General features: G+C 38.2%; 1 protein-coding gene across 5 annotated transcripts in view; it reads right to left on the minus strand.

The window, feature by feature from the left end:
* LOC128246565 (D-glucuronyl C5-epimerase-like) overlaps window positions 1–17,270 on the minus strand; it is a 92,131-nt gene that overhangs the window by 14,547 nt on the left and 60,314 nt on the right. The window lies entirely within an intron of this gene.

Below are 17,270 nucleotides of genomic sequence, written 5' to 3' on the forward strand. Positions count from 1 at the left end.
GCAATTACGACTCTCCAAAGCACTGACAATATTTCCAGATTACCTGTGAAAGAGCTCCCATTCCTTTATAATTACTACATCTATTGCTCAATCTTGTTACTTAGTGACACATTGTAAGTCAATTACTTCTTTTCTTTGAGTAATTAACACTTATCACAAAGCCAATGTTGTTGATTTAATTTAAATTTAGTGTGAACAAACAGCTTTTACAGTCTAAATTTTTTGTGTCTGCCACTACTATATAATTTCTATTAATATTTTGTAGTGTCAAAATGAATTTAGTCGGATTTCATTAACTTTATCCAAACATTACATGTGAACTTGTTTATTGGCATTAAGTATAATGAACATGCAGATAAGTAAAGTTTGAAAGAATTTCATTGGAATGTTCACACTGTTCAAATCATCTTTAAAGCACATAATATGTAAGGCTTGTAACGCTTTGTATAAGAATTAAATACATTCTGCCATTTATCTTTTTGATTTTTCTTGAAAACTCAAAACAAACAACTTCAAAGTTTTATATATTTTGAAACAAACCCAATTTCTGGTCCCAATTTTTACATACTTGAAGCACTCAAAGTATGCACGGTTAAATGTACGCCATGTTTGCTCATTATACAGGCATCCACACATATCACTCATTATACAGGCATCCACACATATCACTCATTATACAGGCATCCACACATATCACTCATTATACAGGCATCCACACATATCACTCATTATACAGGCATCCACACATATCACTCATTATACAGGCATCCACACATATCACTCATTATACAGGCATCCACACATATCACTCATTATACAGGCATCCACACATATCACTCATTATACAGGCATCCACACATATCACTCATTATACAGGCATCCACACATATCACTCATTATACAGGCATCCACACATATCACTCATTATACAGGCATCCACACTAAACTGTCAATATTATCAAATATCATTTGAGCTGTCAAAACCAAACAAAACAGATACCATTAGGAGATTATTTTAATGCAGAAACAAAAAACTAAAACCAGCATAATCAAAGAGGGAATCAATGACTGCTTGTCAACATCTGATAACATCTTGTATTTGAATGGTGAAGCAACTATAACAACTGTCAAGATACAAGAAACACATCAAGATAATCTCAGTGTGACAAAAGAAGTCAATGCCTAAAACTAAACAAGTTCAACAAACATCAATGACTATACACCAATATGGCAGCAAGTTGATCAATCTCAAATATGGATGAAATATTACTACTATTGTTATAGTAAGGAGAACCTACAGCAGTTGGACTCCTGTTTCTGTCCTGTAGACTGTGACACAGCAGCCACTTGTAACATGGTGTGTGTGTAGATAAAGAGAAGATAGATAAATTTTTATTTCAAGTCGGCAAGTCAAAATTAACAATATAACATAAGCGACAAGCGCTTTTGAACCGACTATAACAATAGTATACATGTTTAAACACATGGTAAGAAAGCTGTAAAATAATTTTGAGCAATGTTAAATAAAGCACATATCACATAGCAAAAGCAAATAGAAGAGGTTAAACCTGTGAAAGATCTGCTGCTCTAGACCAGAGGCCTAAAAGACACTTAAGACAAAGAAAAAACAAAAACTGATAGTCAAAATAGTTGCAAAAAGCAGATTAAAAGTAGTCTAAACATGAATATCACCTCAGATCAGATCTGAGATGACCTGAGCAGCAAATCCTTCACAGCAGCACATACAAGAGCACAAACAATAATAAAGCATGGTATGACAATGACGATAGCATATACAAAGAAAGTTTTTATCAGCACGTTACTACATGTACATAGTAAGTACTAGTAAGCAAAATAGAACAGTAAGAGCAAATCAAGGAGCTTGCAACTATACAAAAGTGCAATGCAGCTAGAACACTTGAACAAGCTAAGGCAAGCAGAAAAACATAACACAAAATAAACTCTGAAGACACAACACAAGCAAGATATAAATTAAGGTAGATATTGAACATAAAGATAAAGATGATGTCCGGCCCTGTAGAACAAGCAACTTATTTGATTTACACATTGAACACCTGCAGTCCCGGCCATTTCAATGTGCAATCAAGCTTTTGAATTGATTGTAGTTTGTGGTGTTTCTAAAAGCTTCTGGGAGCGAGTTCCACATTTTGTGTGTGCGTGTGTGTGTGTAAGCTTATTTATACTCGAATTCGGGCCTTGCCCATTTGGCGAATGCTCCCTTAGGAGTGTTAGTTATTTTAGTTTTTTTTGAGCATATATAGTGCATAGACAGAATGTAACCCTGGTTAGTGCTAATCTGGTTCTTTAACGTGCACAGTCACACAGGACCCCCATTTAACGTCCCTCCCGGAAGACGATTAGTATTTTTCAGTGATGCGACGAGAATCGAACCTGCGACCCCTGGATTGATAGTCAAGTGTGTTACCACTAGACCACTTGTAACACTTCCACCTCAACTACACAATTATACAGTCAGAATTCCCTAGAATTATAGCAGATGTGTCAAATGCCATAAATGTGCATTTAGCCTGAAAGCTATACCTGATAAAATAATCCCAAACTTGTTTATTTTCCAAAGACATTATAAGATACTCGACAAGTCCACGCAGCAAGGTCCATGTAAATGTTGGTAATATTATTCACTGAAATCTTTAACATTACATGCCTAGAGATATAAACTGATGCATCAAAAGACTGAGCACTTTTGTAACTTACCAGATCAAATTATATTTACTGACTATTTCCAAATATTCTTTCTTTTTTAAAGAGAAGAAGATTTAAGTAACTTATAATGTATTATAAAGATATTTTCAATCTTGTATAAACATGTCAAAACTAAAACAATGTACAACATGTTTGCATCCTTTATAACACTAAACAGCTGAGGATTCACATTTAAAAAAGTTCAATCAACATCACAAAATTTTGCTTTGAAGACAAATGACATTTTAAATAACAATGACCTGTGTACTACAATGTTTTTAATGCAGAATGTCACAATTTTACATTTTCAACAGTACTGAAGACATATATTGGCTAAATACTTGGCAGACCACACATGCAGATTACTTCATTTTTTATAAACATGCACATTCTAGATGGTAAAGCCATTATAATCCCTTTCACAAACAAAACCTTCAAGTTTCATCAATATTGCAGGGCAAGTTGTGAAAAACCATAATCTACCTGCAAGCTTGTTTATATAGATCTAGCATGATTTAAGCATTATTCTCTTTCATTCCAGAAGCAAGCACACTGACTGATCAAGACTTGGGGTTTTGACCTAGCTTGATCGAAGTTCTATCTCGGATTCAACCCGTTATATGATCCATAACTGGTTATATTACATCATACATCTTTTGAATACAAAGCTATTAAACGCATAAACTTTCCATATAATGAAGATGGTCCATTCCCTTTAAAAAGAAATACAATAGCATTGCTCACCAACTTGTGATAATTATTCAGAATTTTCAATTAAATTCTCATTAATAAAATGTTGCATGATAGATACATAAAATTTAACCATAGCATTGATGTGGATAAGACACATTAAGGCCATTGTGATGGAATGTTGTAAAAAGCAATAAAAATGCTATGAACCACTGTATTTGCTAATTTCAATAAAATTTACATTTACAATATCTTCAGATAAAACAAATAATGGTTGCAAAATTCTGATCACACATCAGATAATAGCATGGAGTGATATAACAAATGCAAATAATTATTATGACAATGTTTTGTAATGGCCTTGGGAGTTAATGAATACAATCAATTCTGTAGGAAAATATGGTTGCCATAGGAATGTCATTGCATCCCAATGATACAACGCGGATATGTGTGTGTGTGTGTGTGTGTGTGTGTGCGTGTGCGTGTGTGGTATGTGGTGGTGGAGGGGGCTCATAATTGTCTTGGGTGGTTTAGTGGTGGTAAAAAGTGAGTCTCTTGCCCTATAATGGAAGGGTATACTTTCTCATGACCTCTCAGAAAACTCCCATTAGCTGACTTATTGTTTATTTAGTATACTATACTTACATCACTTACTATCAGCCCCTAATGTAATGAACAAATATCTTTACCTTCCTGTCAAAGGTCAGAAGACAACAACAAGCCAGCCAGGTGTGCAGTGGTCCACAGCCAGATGTTGGCCCACAGGAACTTACATCCATATCAACTACCTGGACTGACCATTATCTACTCCCGAAGTACTACTCACATTGATAAAGTAGCCATATCAGTAGGTTGAAAGAGCCATACTTAAGGAGCTATCAGTCCAGCACTACGGTCATATCTGTAGTGACCATGGCTTTATCTGACCACTTACTGTAACAGTAGCCTGATCATGTCTCAATCCCCAACACTGTTTGCACTACAGTTTACCTGGTTTATTTAACAATGCCACTTGACAACTGGGAATGGTCTCCTGACTAGATGTTACACAAGAACTACTTATTGAGCTTTCTCTCGCCTTTGAAAGGTGGAAATGAAGATATCTATCTATCTACTTACTGTTTTCAACATAGTCATATGTGCGCAACAATCAATATAATTATATCAGATACCCTTGGTAGAAGTTGATGCAGCAGGTTCTAGATGGAATTCCCTAGCCCCTTTCCAATATAGAGCCCTGTGAGTAAAACACCAAATAAAATAATGTATGTGTTTACAACACTAATGATTAAAAAAACATTGAAACTCCCCATTATGCCAAACGCTATACTGTAGGGAGGCATTAGAAGCTTTTTAAAAAGCACTGCTTTGCATCTTAGTGTTGATATACATGCCTCCGACAATAAGATTACCAGACATAAGATTGCCGGGCACAAAATTGCAGGGCATAAGATTGCCGGGCATAAGATTGCTGGGCATAAAATTGCCTGCATAAGATTGCCAAGCATAAGATTGCCGGACATGTCCAATAAGAAAGTCTCTGACAAAAACGAGTGCAAAAATTCCATTAAGTCATTCATTGGTTTTATTCAGTGAGCTATTGAGTAATTCATGTACATGTGCAGGCTAGTACAAAAAAAAATTCAACCAAAAACAATCAAAATAGCTAATTTTTTATTCATATTATTAAAGAGATTCCTCTTTAACAAAATTATGTACATTATACATCTTTTTTATTCAAATTTATAGCCATTTAAACTAATAGTAGGGTGATTTAATGGAGTTGTATGTGTCATAATGATTTCACTTTACCCTTTAGGAGTGGCAAAAAAATCTTAATGACAGAATAATTATGGAAATATTTCATGAAGCATAATAAAGATAAGAAAACTTTCATTATGACTGAAGGCACAAGCAAAGTGAAAATAATCCTGTTTTGGGTAAGTTTTGTAAGGTTACTCTAAACCAATGAGGAAGTTGCCACATTACAAACCAAAACAATAATTTCTGTTTTAAATGTGGCAAATTTTACGTTGAAATACTCAGTCATTGCACTTGCTGTCCATACACTTTACAATGTATCATCATTGTTAACATCGTACCAAGTTTACAATGAGCAATGTATTAAACAATTTCTGAGAAAAGGAATTAAAGATTAATTGCTGTAGCAATGTTTAAGTTAAAGGCTGACAAAACAAAACTTTTCAAAGGAGTAACAGACATATATACTGCGGGAACAATTTAAGTTCACTTCTTAGGAAGACCAAAAAACTTTCAGATAAGACACCAGGAAGCCATACATTGCACATTGGCAAATACTCCCAGCATTTACAACTTTAATCACCATAAACAGATATCAAGACTGTAAATGTCCTTCTGTTATTCACATTCAAGTTCAAGGTTATGATGACAAATTAGGTTCTAAAAAATGCAGAGCTCATCAAACTTGAGCAAATATAGTGGCAAAGATCCTGACCGCAACAATCATTCATTGGCAAAGCTCTTAAACATGACCAAAACCTAACAGCACCAATAATTCACTGGCAATTAAGCTTTAAAATGTAAAATGTCAGAGCCTGACAGCAACAAGTATTCACTGGCAAAGCTCTTGAATGTTGCCAGAGCCTGACAGCAACAATTATCCACTGGCAAAGCTCTTGAATGTTGCCAGAGCCTGACAGCAACAATAATCCACTGGCAAAGCTCTTAAATGTGGACAGAGCTGGACAACAACATTTATTCACTGACAAAGCTCTAAAATGCTGCCAGAGCCTGACAGCACCAATTATTCACTTGCAAAGCTCTGAAACATGGCCAGAGCCTAACAGCACCAATTATTCACTGGCAAAGCTCTTAAATGTTGCCAGAGCCTGACAGCAACGATAATCCACTGGCAAAGCTCTTAAACATTGCCAGAGCCTGACAGCAACATTTATTCACTGGCAAAGCTCTAAAATGTTGCCATAGCCTGACAGCAAAAATAATACACTGGCAAAGCTCTTAAACATTGCCAGAGCCTGACAGCAACATTTATTCACTGGCAAAGCTCTAAAATGTTGCCATAGCCTGACATCAAAAATAATACACTGGCAAAGCTCTTAAACGTGGCCAGAGCCAGACAGCAACAAATACTTACTGACAAAGCTCTAAAATGTTTCCAGAGCCTGACAACACCAATTATTCACTGGTAAAGCTTTAAAATGTTGCCAGAGCCTGACAGCAACAATAATCCTCTGGCAAAACTCTTAAACATGGCCATAGCCTGAAAGCACCAATAATCCACTGGCAAAGCTCTTATACATGGCCAGAGCCTGACAGCACCAATTATTCACTGGCAAAGCTCTTAAACATGGCCAGAACCTGACAGCAACAATAATCCACTGGCAAAGCTCTTAAATGTGGCCAGAGCCTGACAGCAACAATAATCCACTGGCAAAGCTCTTAAACATGGCCATAGCCTAAAAGCACCAATAATCCACTGGCAAAGCTCTTAAACATGGCCATAGCCTGAAAGCAACAATAATCCACTGGCAAAGCTCTTAAACATGGCCATAGCCCGAAAACACCAATAATCCACTGGCAAAGCTCTTAAACATGGCCATAGCCCGAAAGCAACAATAATCCACTGGCAAAGCTCTTAAACATGGCCATAGCCTGAAAGCAACAATAATCCACTGGCAAAGCTTTTTAACATGGCCAGAGCCTGACAGCACCAATAATCCACTGGCATGGCTCTAAAATGTTGCCAGAACCTGACAGAAACAAATAATTCACTGGCAAAGATCTAATATGTGGCCAGAGTCTGACAGCAACAAAAATGGCAAAGCACTTAAACATGGTCAGAGCCAGACAGAAACATTTAATCACTGGCAAAGCAAAACGTGGCCAGAACCTGACAGCAACAACTAATTCACTGGCTAAGCTGTTAAATGTGGCCAGAGCCTGACAACATAAGAATGTACCTATGTAACCCCAACATGGAAACACTGAGTTGAAGAGAAGATGGAATGAATTTAATGAAGCTTGTGTTTTTATCATAACACCATGGTTATGGAGTAATTTTGAAGATTTACATATATACCCATTAGGGCAATCAGTCACCAAACACAAATAAATGAACTTATAATGTATACATGTATAGTTATCTAGCTCATCTCATTTACCAAATATCATTCAATTTTTCATGTCATTTTGCCTTTCAAGTCATGTAATTGTTAAGATTTACAGCACTTAATTTGTCTGTATCAAAATTTTCTTCAAGGCACAAGCTTAAAATATTGTTTTCATCTTTGACTTGATTTAATGTTCAATAAACAGACCATGCACACACCATTGACTCTAAATCAAATTAGTTAAAATCTGGTAAACTTAGTTACTTTCATAGTCCATTTATAAAATCAAAATACAACTTTTTTGAATTTAGCTTTTTCCATTGTGAAAAGGTAACATTTATACCAAACATCATGTGAATATTTTGGAAATAGTGTTTGGCTAATTTTTATAGTTTAAGTTTCTTAATCATGCAGCTGACAATTTCACAAAAGCTTTGAATATTACCTTGACAATTTCAAACTTTATAAGATTTAGGATAAAAAATATTGAAAACAAATTCTAAACCGACTTGACTCCTTACTCAGAGACTGCTTATTTGTAACATTGATCAGACCATTAACTGTCCTATCACATATTAAAATGTTTGTCTAACACAAATATATATCATTAATATGCAAGATAAAATTCCCAAACAATAGAATGCCCACACAATTTACTCATTTCATAGGAAAATTATGGGCAAACAAGCCCATTAAATACCCGTTAAAGCTTTCAGCCTTCAACATAGAATAAATAAGTCTCCTGCATACATAAGCATGGGTGAAAGTCGGAAATCTTGAGAATCCTGATAATTTAGCTGGGGGCCGCTTGGGCCCCCAGTGGGTCCAGGACAAAGCCCTGGTAGGGGGCACAGGAGGGCAAAGCCCCCCGGAAACTCCTGGGAATTAGTGGTTTTGAGTGCTTGTACAGCGCTTTTCCAGGATCATGTGATTGCCAAAGAAACTGACTTATTTTCATGCAGAAAATGCATGATTTTCTGTAAACAGCTCTTGTTCATGGATATACCCTAAACATACTCTTAGATGTAGATTTAGAATGAAACATAACCTTCAAAATTTAGCAACATTTTTATTCTTGTGTCCATGTTTTATTCTTGTGTCCATGTAATTGATATCAACATAATATATTATGCACATGCAAAAAATGCATGATATACTTTCTAAGTCCTTAGTGTTGTACGCTGGGGGTAAAAACTTCATTTTCAAAATTTTTTGCAACAATCTTTTATCACAAGAATATTGTTGTTATTTTTTGAAAGAATCACCTAACCGCCCAAAGACCAGCTATTTTATTGGACTACAGCATACAGTGAGCCAATCAGAATTGTCGTATTATATCGTAATTCAACGCTACCTAGGCGTTTAAAAAGCGTCTGCAATGTCTTGATGATCGCGAACATTCCCGATTGGGAGCGATTGGCTTTCCCATCGGAACTTATTGGCGGAAACGGTTGAACCCAGCTAGTCTATTTACGGCCGTAGCCGAACGCGCTCCGGGCTAGCTTCATAAAACCCGTAAGCGAGCACCTTGCAATAACGAATCGTTACTAAAAATAAATCGCAAAACAGATCGAATCACTGGAATTTACTTTCGTTTTCGTTTTAACAATTTGAAAGTCAAAGTCAGGGTTGAGGTAGGCCAATACCCACTACCCCCTCTGAAATCTCAACGGATTTACACAATTTGGATAAGAGATCCCTGAGAACATCGAAAATCCGGAACTTCTGGAGCAGTCCGGAAAACTTTAACCCATGCATATGTCTTTATTAAACTATAGAGCAAAACTAGAGCGCTGCACAGTGAATGCCGGTCTGATATTCCCCAGTAGAGCAACTTGCCGGTCTGATATTCCCCAGTAGAGCAACTTGCCGGTCTGATATTCCACAGCAGAACAACTTGCCAGTCTGATATTCCCCAGCAGAACAACTTGCCGGTCTGATATTCCCCAGTAGAGCAACTTGCCGGTCTGATATTTCTGATATTTCCCAGCAGAGCAACTTGCCGGTCTGATATTTCCCAGTAGAGTAACTTGCCGGTCTGATATTTCCCAGCAGAGCAACTTGCCGGTCTGATATTTCCCAGTAGAGCAACTTGCCGGTCTGATATTTCCCAGTAGAGCAACTTGCCGGTCTGATATTTCCCAGTAGAGCAACTTGCCGGTCTGATATTTCCCAGCAGAGCAACTTGCCGGTCTGATATTTCCCAGTAGAGCAACTTGCCGGTCTGATATTTCCCAGCAGAGCAACTTGCCGGTCTGATATTTCCCAGTAGAGCAACTTGCCAGTCTGATATTTCCCAGTAGAGCAACGTGATAAGTATTATCGCGAGAGTTATGGGCCTTCCTATGTATGTGCATACTGTCTCTGGCAACTTGATTTGACACCAGGGCTTTCTAATCATAATTGCTTGAAAAACTCATGAGCTCATAAAATAATTGCAAAGAATATTTATGAGTCAGTTGGTTTGTTAGCAAATGTAGTTGCTTAGAAATCTTCCACTGAATTGCTTTGAATAATAGACGGATCATTTTTCATATTAATAACATTCAAGAACTTAATAATATCCTGTTTAAACACACAAACAATCTGGCTTAAACATGGATTTTGTAAATGCATTAAACACACTGCTTGTAGTGCTGGAAACACAGGAATTAACAGCAGGAATCATCATTGAAGACAATTTAGCCTCTATTAAATAACTATGTTCCAGCATTATATATATTTATGCATTATCATATTCCCATCTATCTGTGGTATTCCAGTGCTATATAGTCTTTTAGCCCTGAAGCTCTAAAGAAATATTACTTTATATCCATAATATCAAACTGAAAAATTATTAATTATGAAGAATTCCTGAATAATTGTACGGCTAAATTATTATTGCTGATCACTATCAAAATTATAAGGTTAGGATTGCATGTTATAAAAAATAAAATGAGTACATTCAAATAATTATAAGAATGCTAATGACATCATGATTTGATGGACATAAGATTAATTGCTATGTGAGCCAAAATATTGACAAAATCTATCAGAACTATGTGAAAAAGTAAAATGGTCTTAGTAAAATGAATGTTATAATGTTGTCCATAATTTAACCCAACACCGACCGAGAGCTTAATGTAATTGGAGCTAAGTATTTCCGAAAACAGCTGTGGCCTAATATATTGCTCAGAAAGTACTGTAAATCCTACTAAGGTGCCCACTACTTCACACTTTACACTTTACTATAATAATTTATGTAAACAGCAAAAATTAGTTTTAAGTAAAGTTACCAACTAACAAAGGATAGGGAATCCTTGGAGAAACACTAAATAGCAGTTGGAAAACCTATGGTGCACAAAATAAAGCACAGAATTAGCCATCCTTCTTGGCCATTCATAACCAGCAGGCTGCATATAATCCTGGCCATTCATCAGCAGCAGACCTGAGTAGACCATCCTGGCCATTCACCACAAGCAGACCTGAGCAGACCTTCCTGGCCATTCATCACCAGCTGACCTGAGCAGACCTTCTTGGCCATTCATCACAAGCAGACCTGAGCAGACCTTCCTGGCCATTCATCACCAGCAGACCTGAGCAGACCTTCCTGGCCATTCATCACCAGCTGACCTGAGCAGACCTTCTTGGCCATTCATCACAAGCAGACCTGAGCAGACCTTCCTGGCTATTCATCACCGGCAGACCTGAGCAGACCTTCCTGGCTATTCATCACCAGCTGACCTGAGCAGACTGTACTGGCCATTCATCACCAGCAGACCTGAGCAGACCTTCCTGGCCATTCATCACCAGCTGACCTGAGCAGACTGTCCTGGCCATTCATCACAAGCAGACCTGAGCAGACCTTCCTGGCTATTCATCACCAGCTGACCTGAGCAGACCTTCCTTGCCATTCATCACAAGCAGACCTCAGCAGACCTTCTTGGCCATTCATCACCAGCAGACCTGATCAGACCTTCCTGGCCATTCATCACCAGCAGACCTGATCAGACCTTCCTGGCCATTCATCACCAGCTGACCTGAGCAGACTGTCCTGGCCATTCATCACAAGCAGACCTGAGCAGACCTTCCTGGCTATTCATCACCAGCTGACCTGAGCAGACCTTCCTTGCCATTCATCACAAGCAGACCTCAGCAGACCTTCCTGGCCATTCATCACCAGCAGACCTTCCTGGCCATTAATCAGCTGCAGACCTGAGCAGACCTTCCTGGCTATTCATCACCAGCAGACCTTCCTGGCCAATCATCACAAGCAGACCTGAGCAGACCTTCCTGGCTATTCATCACCAGCTGACCTGAGCAGACCTTCCTGGCTATTCATCACCAGCAGACCTGATCAGACCTTCCTGGCCATTCATCAGCTGCAGACCTGAGCAGACCTTCCTGGCCATTCATCACAAGCAGACCTGAGCAGACCTTCCTGGCCATTCAACACCAGCAGACCTTCCTGGCCATTAATCAGCTGCAGACCTGAGCAGACCTTCCTGGCCATTCATCACCAGCAGACCGGAGCAGACCTTCCTGGCTATTCATCACCAGCTAAGCTGAGCAGACTGTACTGGCCATTAATCAGCTGCAGACCTGAGCAGACCTTCCTGGCCATTCATCACCAGCAGGCCTGAGCAGACCTTCCTGGCCATTCATCACCAGCAGGCCTGAGCAGACCATCCTGGCCATTCATCACCAGCAGGCCTGAGCAGACCATCCTGGCCATTCATCACCAGCTGACCCGAGCAGACCATCCTGGCCATTCATCACCAGCAGACCTGAGCAGACCTTCCTGGCCATTCATCACCAGCTGACCCGAGCAGACCATCCTGGCCATTCATCACCAGCTGACCCGAGCAGACCATCCTGGCCATTCATCACCAGCAGACCTGATCAGACCATCCTGGCCATTCATCACCAGCTGACCCGAGCAGACCATCCTGGCCATTCATCAGCTGCAGGCCTGAGCAGACCTTCCTGGCCATTCATCACCAGCAGACCTGAGCAGACCATCCTGGCCATTCATCACCAGCAGACCTGAGCAGACCTTCCTGGCCATTCATCACCAGCTGACCGGAGCAGACCTTCCTGGCTATTCATCACCAGCTTAGCTGAGCAGACTGTACTGGCCATTAATCAGCTGCAGACCTGAGCAGACCTTCCTGGCCATTCATCACCAGCAGGCCTGAGCAGACCAGTTCCTGGTCATTCATCAGCTACATACCTGAACAGACCTTTCTGGCTATTCATCACCAGCAGACTGAGCAGACCTTCCTGGCCATTAATCAGCTGCAGACCTGAGCTGACTGTCCTGGCCAACCTCACAAGCAGACCTGAGCAGACCTTCCTGGCCATTCATCACCAGCAGACCTGAGCAGACCTTCCTGGCCATTTATCACAAGCAGACCTGAGCAGAACATTCTTAGCTATTCATCACCATCTTCTCATTTGATTTCCCATGCTGGCTTATTAACAAATTTCTAACATAACTCATTCCCAAGTCTTAATCAATAGGGTACATAATATATATATATATGAGATGCCAGCAGACTAGCTGTAGGCGGTGAAGGCAGATTGTCCATGACAAAATATAGGCTTCTACAAATTACTTAAAATCTCTGTGCCTCTGCCAGGCTGCGAGTATTTACTCGCTGCATATTCTTGTATATAGGATTAAAGATGTCTTGTCTCTCTTAATCAATAACCAATTAGCATATAAGGGTGATTATTGCTTGTTTATGCATAGAAGTGTAGCATTACGACAACATTAAAAGGCTCCTAAAAGAACAAAACAGTTCTTGATTCATTGGATCAAAGAATATTTCCATTTCTGTGGCATCCATTTGTTTCCTACTGTCCTTCCAAGCTATACAGGGTTTGATACAAATGCATATGACAGTCTGTTCATACATCAATCTTTCATCTCAAGACATCAATGAACTCAAGTAATAGTCAGGCAATATTGGATTTCCTTCAGATTTGATTACCAGCAGGTGAGGTAGGTAGAATCATTACCAGATTAAATTCCAAAGTGCCATGTTGTACCTTGTTTTTTCCCATAATTCAGATAAATACAGACACAAGTCCTGCTGTTTATTTCCTAGGAAGATGTTTGGTGGAAAAGCATTAAATAATTCCTGTAATCTGCTAATCAAGAAGCGTTATGAACACTGGTATTCTCCTGCAGTGCTTATGAGCTAAATTGAGCTGCATGGTAAAGCATTAACCCATAGCTAAAATATTTCTATAGTTTTGAGGATAAGGAGACTTCAAATTAATTGCAAGATTTTCATCCCCGCCCGCCCCCTCTTTATTACGATGCCCCTTAATTTTTGTTTTACCTGCGTATTTGTTCGGTACTGTCCGGGAAGAACATTTATTCATAACTTCAGTGTGGATGAATAACATTCACATTTGAAAAAAGAAGAATTGTTACGATCTTGTTCATGGTTTGTCTAGAAACATGGGTTTATGGTCCAATATAAAAAAGAAAGAGCATGAACTCATATTCAATGGTCAAACAGTCATCTAAGAAAAAGTCACCCCCTGCCCCCATATTTGAAGTACACTGAAAACCTTGCAGTCATATTTGCCTTTCTTTAAAATAACCCATGACACTCACGTCAAGTGTTTTGAATCGGAATATGCCTCATGTCAGTCCTACCTTGTGGCCAAAAGGCAAAAAACAATGTAAAAACAGCACCAAAACTTACATGCCAACACTCATTTGTATTTCTCCTCAATAAAGGGGCATAACTTACCCGATATTTAAGGCAGAGTTACACGCCTTGTCACTGGGAACATTAGTGTCTAAAGCTCCATGTGATTATCTTCCAACAGTAGATATGTTAACAAGAGGCACATCAGTGCCTGTGCTCCACTGGCCAAAAGGTTCAAGCAAAGACCACCTAACGAACATTTTCGTCAAGTTTCATAGAAATACAATCATCAATTTTTGAGGAGAAGTTATTTAAAATTTTTTTTTACTTTAATAGCTCTGGCTGCCATGTTGTGCAGTGGACCGAAATGATTTGGGCAATTTGAGTAAAGGAGCACCAAACAAACATTTCTGTCAAGTTTTATCGAAAAAAGGTCATCGGTTTCGACGACAAGTCGTATAAAGTTTTTTTTATTTTTTAGCTCTGGCAGCCATGGTGTGCAGTGGACTGGAACCATTTAACAAATTTTGGTTAATGACCACCCAAGGAACATTTCTGTCAAGTTTCATCAAAATCTGATCATCGGTTTCTGAGGAGAAGTCGTTTAAAGGTTTTTCTATTTTTACCTCTGGGGGCCATCTTGTGCAGTGGACCGAAACCATTGAAGCAAATTTGATAAAGGACCATCCAAGGAACATTTCTGTTAAGTTTCATCAAAATCTGATCATCGGTTTCTGAGAAGATGTTCTTTAAAGGTTTTTCTATTTTTTTGCCCTGGCAGCCATGTTGTGCAGCGGACCGGAACCATTTGAGCAATTTTGGTTAAGGACCACCAAAGGAACAATTCTGTCAAGTTTCATCAAAATCTGCCTATCCGTTTCAGAGGAGATGTCGTTTAAAGATTTTGCTATTTTTAGCTGTGGCGGCCATATTGTGCAATGGACCAGAACCATTTGAGCAATTTTGGTAAAGGACCACCAAAGGAACATTCCTGTGAAGTTTTGTCAAAATCCGCTTATCAGTTTCAGAGGAGATGTCGTTTAAAGTAAAAGTTTACGCACGCACGCACGCACGCACACACGCACGCACTCACGACGGACAATCTGTGACGACATAAGCTCCAGTGGAGCTAAAAATGGCCAGTGAAGGCATTCCTGTTCTTATACTTTCAAATCTCCTCTACTGCAGGGCTTTTTCTGTCCATTTTGGGAAAAAGACCCTAGACATTTTAGGAAATTTTGCGCTGTGAAAATGACGAAATTGGGAAATTTTACAGTTAAAAGAAAAAGCTGTCTAGTCTCCTGCGAATTAGGAAATGATTTAATATTAGTTTATTTTCCCTTTAAAAGACACAAAAATATCAATCTTGCGGGTGTAAATATTTATTGCAATAAATCATGACAGATAATATTCCATACAGATCTCTGAATGTGATGAAAATCAATGATTTCCGAGTTCAATTATCAAAGAAACTTTACATCACATAATTTATTAGGATGTTGAAAATGAACCAGTACAGGAAAATACTTTTTTGATTGGGATTTTTTTCTGAAGATTGGGAAAAATATCTTATATTTTGCTTTGGGAATGGGTCCGATAGTCGGACCCGTGAGTACTATAGAAAATGCCCTGTACTGTCTTATGTTTTTTACACAAGCTGTGACATTTTCAGTCATCAATGTCTTTTTGTGAACTTATTTATGACCAAGCTTCCATCAAATCTGTATACTGTATAAAATGCATTCTAGGAGGTTGACAGTCCAAAATAGTTTCCTCTGCATGAGCAAAACCCTGCTTAAAAACTGCAGAAAAAAACTTGAAGTTGTTTTTGTTTATTTAATCAAGTACTTCATTATACTCTGTGAATAGCACATTTATCATACAATCAGCAGATTGGTGATCGGTGTTCAATGTTATTGTAGGGACTCACCGTGCTATGTAATTACTAGAAACCTTTAACCTAGGAGCAAAACATCAAAGCCTACTGTGACTGCATCATGCAAGGATATTACAACATGTACAGTAGGTACAATAGAGTCTGTCATCAATCTTATCAAACTTGCTACAATGCTTCAATCTATTAAAGTACCAACACCCTGCAATTTGATACAACTATTTACAATGCAAAACTGTCATAACATACATTTATATTTGAATATATAACAGTATTGAATATAACCTTCAAATAGAGCCAATCATCTGTCAAACAATCCGGATATCTTCTGTTATTTATTGCCTCAATGCCATGCAAGTTGCATCCATGGATTGTGCTAGTGACAAATGATGTCTCTACTTAACACACAACTGCTGTCTTTCTCATATTAATTATGCCAATTAAAGTCCAATTATTTGTTTTATCAAGATATAGATAAAAAAACATGATGCATTTGATGTCTGCCTCCTCGGTAATTATCATTTAAATCATCACCATAATATTTCATTTGATCAAACTTAGTACCTTATTTATTGTAATATAAACACATGTACATTAGCTTGCATTTATATACTTATAATTTGTTATACCAAACCAATTCTTGAACTCTGTCTTGCTGAGAAGTAAACACCAAAACAAAAATATATTTGTACTTTCAGGTCCCAATAAAATATTCAAACAAAACTGGTTTATATCAATTAAAACATGCAGTAAAACATGTAGTACAGTACAGTTAACTGAGCAAATCTCCCCCAATTGGTATAAATAGGAAAATGGACACCTAGCTCATTTATAGCCCTCACAAAGAGATGATATTAGTATCTTTGTCAAATAACAAAGACACATGATGGAACACCATACTCCAGGTATCATCATGAGCAGTTGTCCATACACTGCAGACAGGTTTGTGGAGGAATCAGCTTACATCATGTGAGCCTTGCATAGAAAACCATCCATGCATTTAACTCTACCTTATACAAATATGTATTTGATCTTAGTATGTTTGACATAATACTTTTAATCTGTCACAGAAGGCTGAAGATCAATGTACATGAGCAATTTCAAAACTTGGCACACCCATTTTACATAAATATTAGAATCAAACAGAATTTAATATTATCAAAGATCTACCATTTGGTAAGTACATTTACATCATACCATCAC

This window comes from Mya arenaria, chromosome 9 (assembly GCF_026914265.1).
Source record: "Mya arenaria isolate MELC-2E11 chromosome 9, ASM2691426v1".
Taxonomy (NCBI): Eukaryota; Metazoa; Mollusca; class Bivalvia; order Myida; family Myidae; genus Mya; species Mya arenaria.